Raw genomic sequence first — 8,250 nt, forward strand, 5'->3', positions numbered from 1 at the left:
CAGGAATGTGATCCGTGGGCTCTATGAGAATATTCATAGCTGTGTCACCCTGCCAAGCGGCACCACTCCGAGCTTCCATGTTGATGTGGGAATCCCCCAAGGTTGCCCCATCTCACCCTATTTATTTATAATTGCTACCGAAATGCTAGCCGTTTATGTTGAAAAGAGCAACGATATCCAAAAGTTAGACGTGCTGGGGACTGAAATTGTTATTAGCCTGCTGGCAGATGACACAACCTTAGTTTTGAAAAATGAACATCAAGTCCCAATAAGTGCCGAAAACAACCAAAACATTCTCCAAGGCTTCAGGATTGTCATTAAACTTAAAGAAATGCAAACTTCTTGCGCTGCATGACTCGCCACTAAAGGAAATCAGCGATGTTTCCATGAAATCAGAAATAAAATACTTGAGCATTTTCCTATCCAAGGACCAAACGTTAAATCAATCCAGGAACATTGAATCTAAACTGAATCAAAGTAAAGCTTAATTCTAATATATGGCTCCAGAGAGATTTATCAATATTAGGCCGGATATATTTGACTAAAATGGATGTGTTTATCCAGATGTATATACCCAGCGTATTCCAATGCTGCTCCAAATCAACTCGTAAAATCTGTTAACCAAATCAATTTCAACTTTATCTGGAGGAACAGACCACACCATCTAAGAAAAATCACATATGGTGAAAGAAACAAGTGAAGGAGGGCTGAAAGTGATAGAGTCGGACTGCTTGAATGGGACATTGAAGGTGAACTGGTTGAAATCCTGGATCAAACCTCATCGTTCTTTCTGGTATTGTACTCCAAACTACTTATTCAACAAAGTCGGCGGCCTGAGTCTTCTGCTTATCTCTGACTTGGATATCAACAAGATTCCTGTCAAATGTTCAGAGTTCCATAAACAAATATTATTATACTGGAAAATGATATACGTACACAATTTCTCACCACACAGTATAATAGTTTGGAACAATCGATATGTACTGCATGGCAACAAACCTCTGTTTTACAAGGAATGCTTTGAGAAAGGTATATGGTCGATAATTGACTTGATGGATGACACTGGCAGTCCTCTGGACAATGAGCAGTTCTGTACTACACACAGATTCAAGCCTCCCATATTAGAGTTGCTAAAGTTACGAAACGCACTGCCTCGACAATTTGTATTCCTGACCAAAAATATAATGACGCACCGAACCGTACAACCACAGTTACCCCGACTATCACTCCAGGGAATCTCAATTGTGGACAGAAAGCGCGGCAACTCCTTTATTAGGAAATGTTTCACAGGAAACTTATTCCCTGGACGTCAAAAAAAAAAAAAAGGATATTTTAAATAAATTTGATGAGGAATCGATTGCCACGCTGCGAACCATGTATCTGACTCTACCCATACCCCCAAGGCAAAAGAGACCCACTTCAAAATTATGACTGACATCTACCCATCTAAGGAATTATCGAGGGTACGCTTTAATTTTGAAGATAATATTTGTACATTTTGTGAAGACAACATTGAAACCACTGACCATATATTTTTTCTCCTTCTCATTCCATCGTCACCAGTTTCCTTCTCAAAAGATGATATAACATTCTGTTTACTTATAAGCAACATAACAGATGAACTCTGTGTCAATGTTCTTTTAGGCCTGGCCAAGTTCTTCATTCACAAGAACAGAATGCAAAAATGCTCCCCAAATTTTAATGTCTTCATAAACGATTTTGAAATATAAAAAAAAAAAAAAAAAATCCTTAAAACTTATGGAAAAATCCGAAAACAAAAAAATATAGTTACCCATGTCCGAGGTTCCTTTTTTTTTTGGTAAAAAAAAAAAAAAAAACAAAAAAAACAACTTGATTACATGTTACATTCCCCTTGCAATTTTTTTTTTTTTTTTTCGTTTTAATTTCTTATTTGTCTATCTATTGATTTAATTACTTCCTTTTAATTTCTTTTTTTGTCTCGCACTGTAAATTTCTCACAAACCTGTAACACTATTAACTTCTCATTACATACAGAACAAATGTCCTGATGTCCGTTGCTTCCTCATCCCTGGTTGTTTCATTGACATTCAGTTCTACCTTGCTATGTTTATTTGTACATCTGTATATTTGGGTGTACTATTTATGTTCAATTAAAAACAGTTTGATGTCTGAGATTCCTTGTGAACCGCCAACTTAATTACATGTTATATTCCCCTCACAATTTTTTTTTTTCGTTTTTAATTTTATTTTTCTATCTATTTATTTAATTATATCCTTTTAATTTTCTTTTTTTGTCTAGCATTAAAAATTTCTCGCAAACCGTTAACACTATTAACTTCTGATTACTTACACCACGATTGCGCTTATGCCCCCCCACCCATCCCGCTTTTTCCGTACGGAGGCAGACACTGAGATCGAAAGCAAATGGGTGTCATTGAAATGCAGTAACAGGGTGATAACAGCCGTGTTCGAAGTGTGTAGGGGCTTATAGGAGAGCAGAAGCACGTCACGCAATTCACCTGAGTTCGGAGGATCGGGAGTACCAGGGCCCATAGCGGAGAAGCGGAAGAGCGGAGTTATGTGTCTCTTCTCAAAGGCCGGGAAGCTGGGGGGCAGCAGGACCCCTTAGAGCGGCTAATGTGAGCCTTCTCCGGACATAGATCACCCGGACTTATGACTGGAGCTCCCGGACCTCCGGGCACACACATATGTGAATGAGTGGATGAGCTAATGTCGGTTTGGTTGTGGATACGTTTCGGCCAATGCTATCAGCACAGCTATGATTATCCCCAGAACGTTGAGAACGAGCTCCCGGAACTCCAGACATGCGTATATAAAAGAGTGGAATTAAGGTGTGTGTGTGTGTGTGTGTGTGTGTGTGTGTGTGTATACGTGTGGGACAGAAGTAATGTTGGGGACAGAAATTGTTATTAGCCTGCTGGCAGATGACACAACCTTAGTTTTGAAAAATGAACATCAAGTCCCAATAAGTGCTGAAAAAAACCAAAACATTCTCCAAGGCTTCAGGATTGTCATTAAACTTAAAGAAATGCAAACTTCTTGCGCTGCATGACTCGCCACTAAAGGAAATCAGCGATGTTTCTATGAAATCAGAAATAAAATACTTGAGCATTTTCCTATTCAAGGACCAAACGTTAAATCAATCCAGGAACATTGAATCTAAACTGAATCAAAGTAAAGCTTAATTCTAATATATGGCTCCAGAGAGATTTATCAATATTAGGCCGGATATATTTGACTAAAATGGATGTGTTTATCCAGATGTATATACCCAGCGTATTCCAATGCTGCTCCAAATCAACTCGTATAATCTGTTAACCAAATCAATTTCAACTTTATCTGGAGGAACAGACCACACCATCTAAGAAAAATCACATATGGTGAAAGAAACAAGTGAAGGAGGGCTGAAAGTGATAGAGTCGGACTGCTTGAATGGGACATTGAAGGTGAACTGGTTGAAATCCTGGATCAAACCTCATCGTTCTTTCTGGTATTGTACTCCAAACTACTTATTCAACAAAGTCGGCGGCCTGAGTCTTCTGCTTATCTCTGACTTGGATATCAACAAGATTCCTGTCAAATGTTCAGAGTTCCATAAACAAATATTATTATACTGGAAAATGATATACGTACACAATTTCTCACCACACAGTATAATAGTTTGGAACAATCGATATGTACTGCATGGCAACAAACCTCTGTTTTACAAGGAATGCTTTGAGAAAGGTATATGGTCGATAATTGACTTGATGGATGACACTGGCAGTCCTCTGGACAATGAGCAGTTCTGTACTACACACAGATTCAAGCCTCCCATATTAGAGTTGCTAAAGTTACGAAACGCACTGCCTCGACAATTTGTATTCCTGACCAAAAATATAATGACGCACCGAACCGTACAACCACAGTTACCCCGACTATCACTCCAGGGAATCTCAATTGTGGACAGAAAGCGCGGCAACTCCTTTATTAGGAAATGTTTCACAGGAAACTTATTCCCTGGACGTCAAAAAAAAAAAAAAGGATATTTTAAATAAATTTGATGAGGAATCGATTGCCACGCTGCGAACTATGTATCTGACTCTACCCATACCCCCAAGGCAAAAGAGACCCACTTCAAAATTATGACTGACATCTACCCATCTAAGGAATTATCGAGGGTACGCTTTAATTTTGAAGATAATATTTGTACATTTTGTGAAGACAACATTGAAACCACTGACCATATATTTTTTCTCCTTCTCATTCCATCGTCACCAGTTTCCTTCTCAAAAGATGATATAACATTCTGTTTACTTATAAGCAACATAACAGATGAACTCTGTGTCAATGTTCTTTTAGGCCTGGCCAAGTTCTTCATTCACAAGAACAGAATGCAAAAATGCTCCCCAAATTTTAATGTCTTCATAAACGATTTTGAAATATAAAAAAAAAAAAAAAAATCCTTAAAACTTATGGAAAAATCCGAAAACAAAAAAATATAGTTACCCATGTCCGAGGTTCCTTTTTTTTTTGGTAAAAAAAAACAAAAAAAAAACAAAAAAAACAACTTGATTACATGTTACATTCCCCTTGCAATTTTTTTTTTTTTTTTCGTTTTAATTTCTTATTTGTCTATCTATTGATTTAATTACTTCCTTTTAATTTCTTTTTTTGTCTCGCACTGTAAATTTCTCACAAACCTGTAACACTATTAACTTCTCATTACATACAGAACAAATGTCCTGATGTCCGTTGCTTCCTCATCCCTGGTTGTTTCATTGACATTCAGTTCTACCTTGCTATGTTTATTTGTACATTTGTATATTTGGGTGTACTATTTATGTTCAATTAAAAACAGTTTGATGTCTGAGATTCCTTGTGAACCGCCAACTTAATTACATGTTATATTCCCCTCACAATTTTTTTTTTTTCGTTTTTAATTTTATTTTTCTATCTATTTATTTAATTATATCCTTCTAATTTTCTTTTTTTGTCTAGCATTAAAAATTTCTCGCAAACCGTTAACACTATTAACTTCTGATTACTTACACCACGAATGCGCTTATGCCCCCCCACCCATCCCGCTTTTTCCGTACGGAGGCAGACACTGAGATCGAAAGCAAATGGGTGTCATTGAAATGCAGTAACAGGGTGATAACAGCCGTGTTCGAAGTGTGTAGGGGCTTATAGGAGAGCAGAAGCACGTCACGCAATTCACCTGAGTTCGGAGGATCGGGAGTACCAGGGCCCATAGCGGAGAAGCGGAAGAGCGGAGTTATGTGTCTCTTCTCAAAGGCGGGGAAGCTGGGGGGCAGCAGGACCCCTTAGACCGGCTAAGGTGAGCCTACTCCGGACAGAGATCACCCGGAGTTATGACTGGAGCTCCCGGACCTCTGGGCACACACATATGTGAATGAGTGGATGAGCTAATGTTGGTTTGGTTGTGGATACGTTTCGGCCAATGCTATCAGCACAGCGATGATGAGTTCAGGTGTGTCTGTGTGTGTTTGTGTGTTTGTGTGTGTGTGTGTGTGTGTGTGTGTGTGTGCGTGTGTTTGTGTGTGTGTGAGAGTTTGTTTTTGTGGGTTGGGGGGGGTTCCCGCGGACACGGAGTACCAGGGCCTGGAGCGGATGAGATGAGGAGCGGAGGAGAGCAGAAGCCCGGACCGTGATTCGCTTGTGTCCAGCGGTTCGGGAGTTCCAGGGCCCGAAACGGAGGAGCGGAGGAGCGGAGGAGCGGAGGAGCGGAGGAGCGGAGGAGCGGAGGAGCGGAGGAGCGGAGGAGCGGAGGAGCGGAGGACAGCAAAACCCCTTTCTGCAATTCGCCTGAGTCCGGCGGATCGGTAGTACCTGGTTCCGCAGCGGATGAGCGGAGGAGTGGAGGAGATGTTTCTCTTCTCAGAGGCGGCGAGGGGGGGGGGGCAGGACCCCTTACCCTTATCCCCCCCGGACGTTTGAGTGGAGCTCCCGGACCTCCGGGCACGCACATGCGAATGACTGGATCACAGGGAGTGCCAGGGCCTGGAGCGGATGAGCAGAGGAGAGGCGGAGGGCAGAAGCCCGGCCCTGTTCAAGAGTTCCAGGGTCCAAAGCGGGGGAGCGAAGAAGCGGAGGAGGGGAGGAGAGCAGAAGAGCAAAAAACTGGCCCGGAATTCACCGAAGTCCCGCGGATCGGGAGTTCCAGGGCCCGGAGCGGAAGAGCGGAGGAGCGGAGGAGAGGAGGAGCGGAGCAAAGCTAAGCCCGTCTTAACAACAAGGAAATTACAGATGAGGCTATAATTTCTAATGAAAACTTTAAATTCTATAGCCACGTATACACTTCGACATTGTCAAAAAGCGATTGTGACTCCTTTCCATTAAATATTCCTCAATATATCCCAAAAATAAACAACAAACAATATATGATTGTTTATATATGTTTATATATAAACAACAAAAAATATACAGTTTGATGTCTGAGATTCCTTGTGAATCGCCAACTTAATTACATGTCGTATTCCCCTTGCATTTTTTTTTTTTGGTTTTAATTTCATTTGTCTATCTATTTATCTAATTATTTCCTTTTAATTTCGTTTTTTGTCTAGCACTGTAAATTTCTCACAAACCTGTAACACTATTAACTTCTCATTACATACAGAACAAATGTCCTCATGTCCGTTGCTTCCTCATGCCTGGTTGTTTCATTGACATTCAGTTCTACCTTGCTATGTTTATTTGTACATTTGTATATTTGGGTGTACTATTTATGTTCAATTAAAAACAGTTTGATGTCTGAGATTCCCTGTGAACCGCCAACTTAATTACATGTTATATTCCCCTCACAATTTTTTTTTTTTCGTTTTTAATTTTATTTTTCTATCTATTTATTTAATTATATCCTTTTAATTTTCTTTTTTTGTCTAGCATTAAAAATTTCTCGCAAACCGTTAACACTATTAACTTCTGATTACTTACAGCACGAATGCGCTTATGCCCCCCCACCCCCCACCCCCCGCTTTTCCGTACGGTGGCAGACACTGAGATCGAAAGCAAATGGGTGTCATTGAAATGCAGTAACAGGGTGATAACAGCCGTGTTCGAAATGTGTAGGGGCTTATAGGAGAGCAGAAGCACGTCACGCAATTCACCTGAGTTCGGAGGATCGGGAGTACCAGGGCCCATAGCGGAGAAGCGGAAGAGCGGAGTTATGTGTCTCTTCTCAAAGGCCGGGAAGCTGGGGGGCAGCAGGACCCCTTAGAGCGGCTAATGTGAGCCTTCTCCGGACATAGATCACCCGGACTTATGACTGGAGCTCCCGGACCTCCGGGCACACACATATGTGAATGAGTGGATGAGCTAATGTTGGTTTGGTTGTGGAAACGTTTCGGCCAATGCTATTAGCACAGCTATGATGAGTTCAGGTGTGTCTGTGTGTGTTTGTGTGTTTGTGTGTGTGTGTGTGTGTGTGTGTGTGTGTGTGCGTGTGTTTGTGTGTGTGTGAGAGTTTGTTTTTGTGGGTTGGGGGGGGTTCCCGCGGACACGGAGTACCAGGGCCTGGAGCGGATGAGGTGAGGAGCGGAGGAGAGCAGAAGCCCGGACCGTGATTCGCTTGTGTCCAGCGGTTCGGGAGTTCCAGGGCCCGAAACGGAGGAGCGGAGGAGCGGAGGACGGCAAAACCCCTTTCTGCAATTCGCCTGAGTCCGGCGGATCGGTAATACCTGGTTCCGCAGCGGAGGAGCGGAGGAGTGGAGGAGATGTTTCTCTTCTCAGAGGCGGCGAGGGGGGGGGACAGGACCCCTTACCCTTACCCCCCCCGGACGTTTGAGTGGAGCTCCCGGACCTCCGGGCACGCACATGCGAATGACTGGATCACAGGGAGTGCCAGGGCCTGGAGCGGATGAGCAGAGGAGAGGCGGAGGGCAGAAGCCCGGCCCTGTTCAAGAGTTCCAGGGTCCAAAGCGGGGGAGCGAAGAAGCGGAGGAGGGGAGGAGAGCAGAAGAGCAAAAAACTGGCCCGGAATTCACCGAAGTCCCGCGGATCGGGAGTTCCAGGGCCCGGAGCGGAAGAGCGGAGGAGAGGAGGAGCGGAGCAAAGCGGAAGCCCGTCTTAACAACAAGGAAATTACAGATGAGGCTATCATTTCCAATGAAAACTTTAAATTCTATAGCCACCTATACACTTCGACATTGTCAAAAAGCGATTGTGACTCCTTTCCATTAAATATTCCTCAATATATCCCAAAAATAAACAACAAACAATATATGTTTGTTTATATATGTTTATATA

This window comes from Fistularia commersonii, unplaced genomic scaffold, assembly GCF_037954325.1.
Source record: "Fistularia commersonii isolate RoL2024-O1a breed Wild unplaced genomic scaffold, RoL_Fcom_v1.0 HiC_scaffold_51, whole genome shotgun sequence".
NCBI classification, from domain to species: Eukaryota; Metazoa; Chordata; class Actinopteri; order Syngnathiformes; family Fistulariidae; genus Fistularia; species Fistularia commersonii.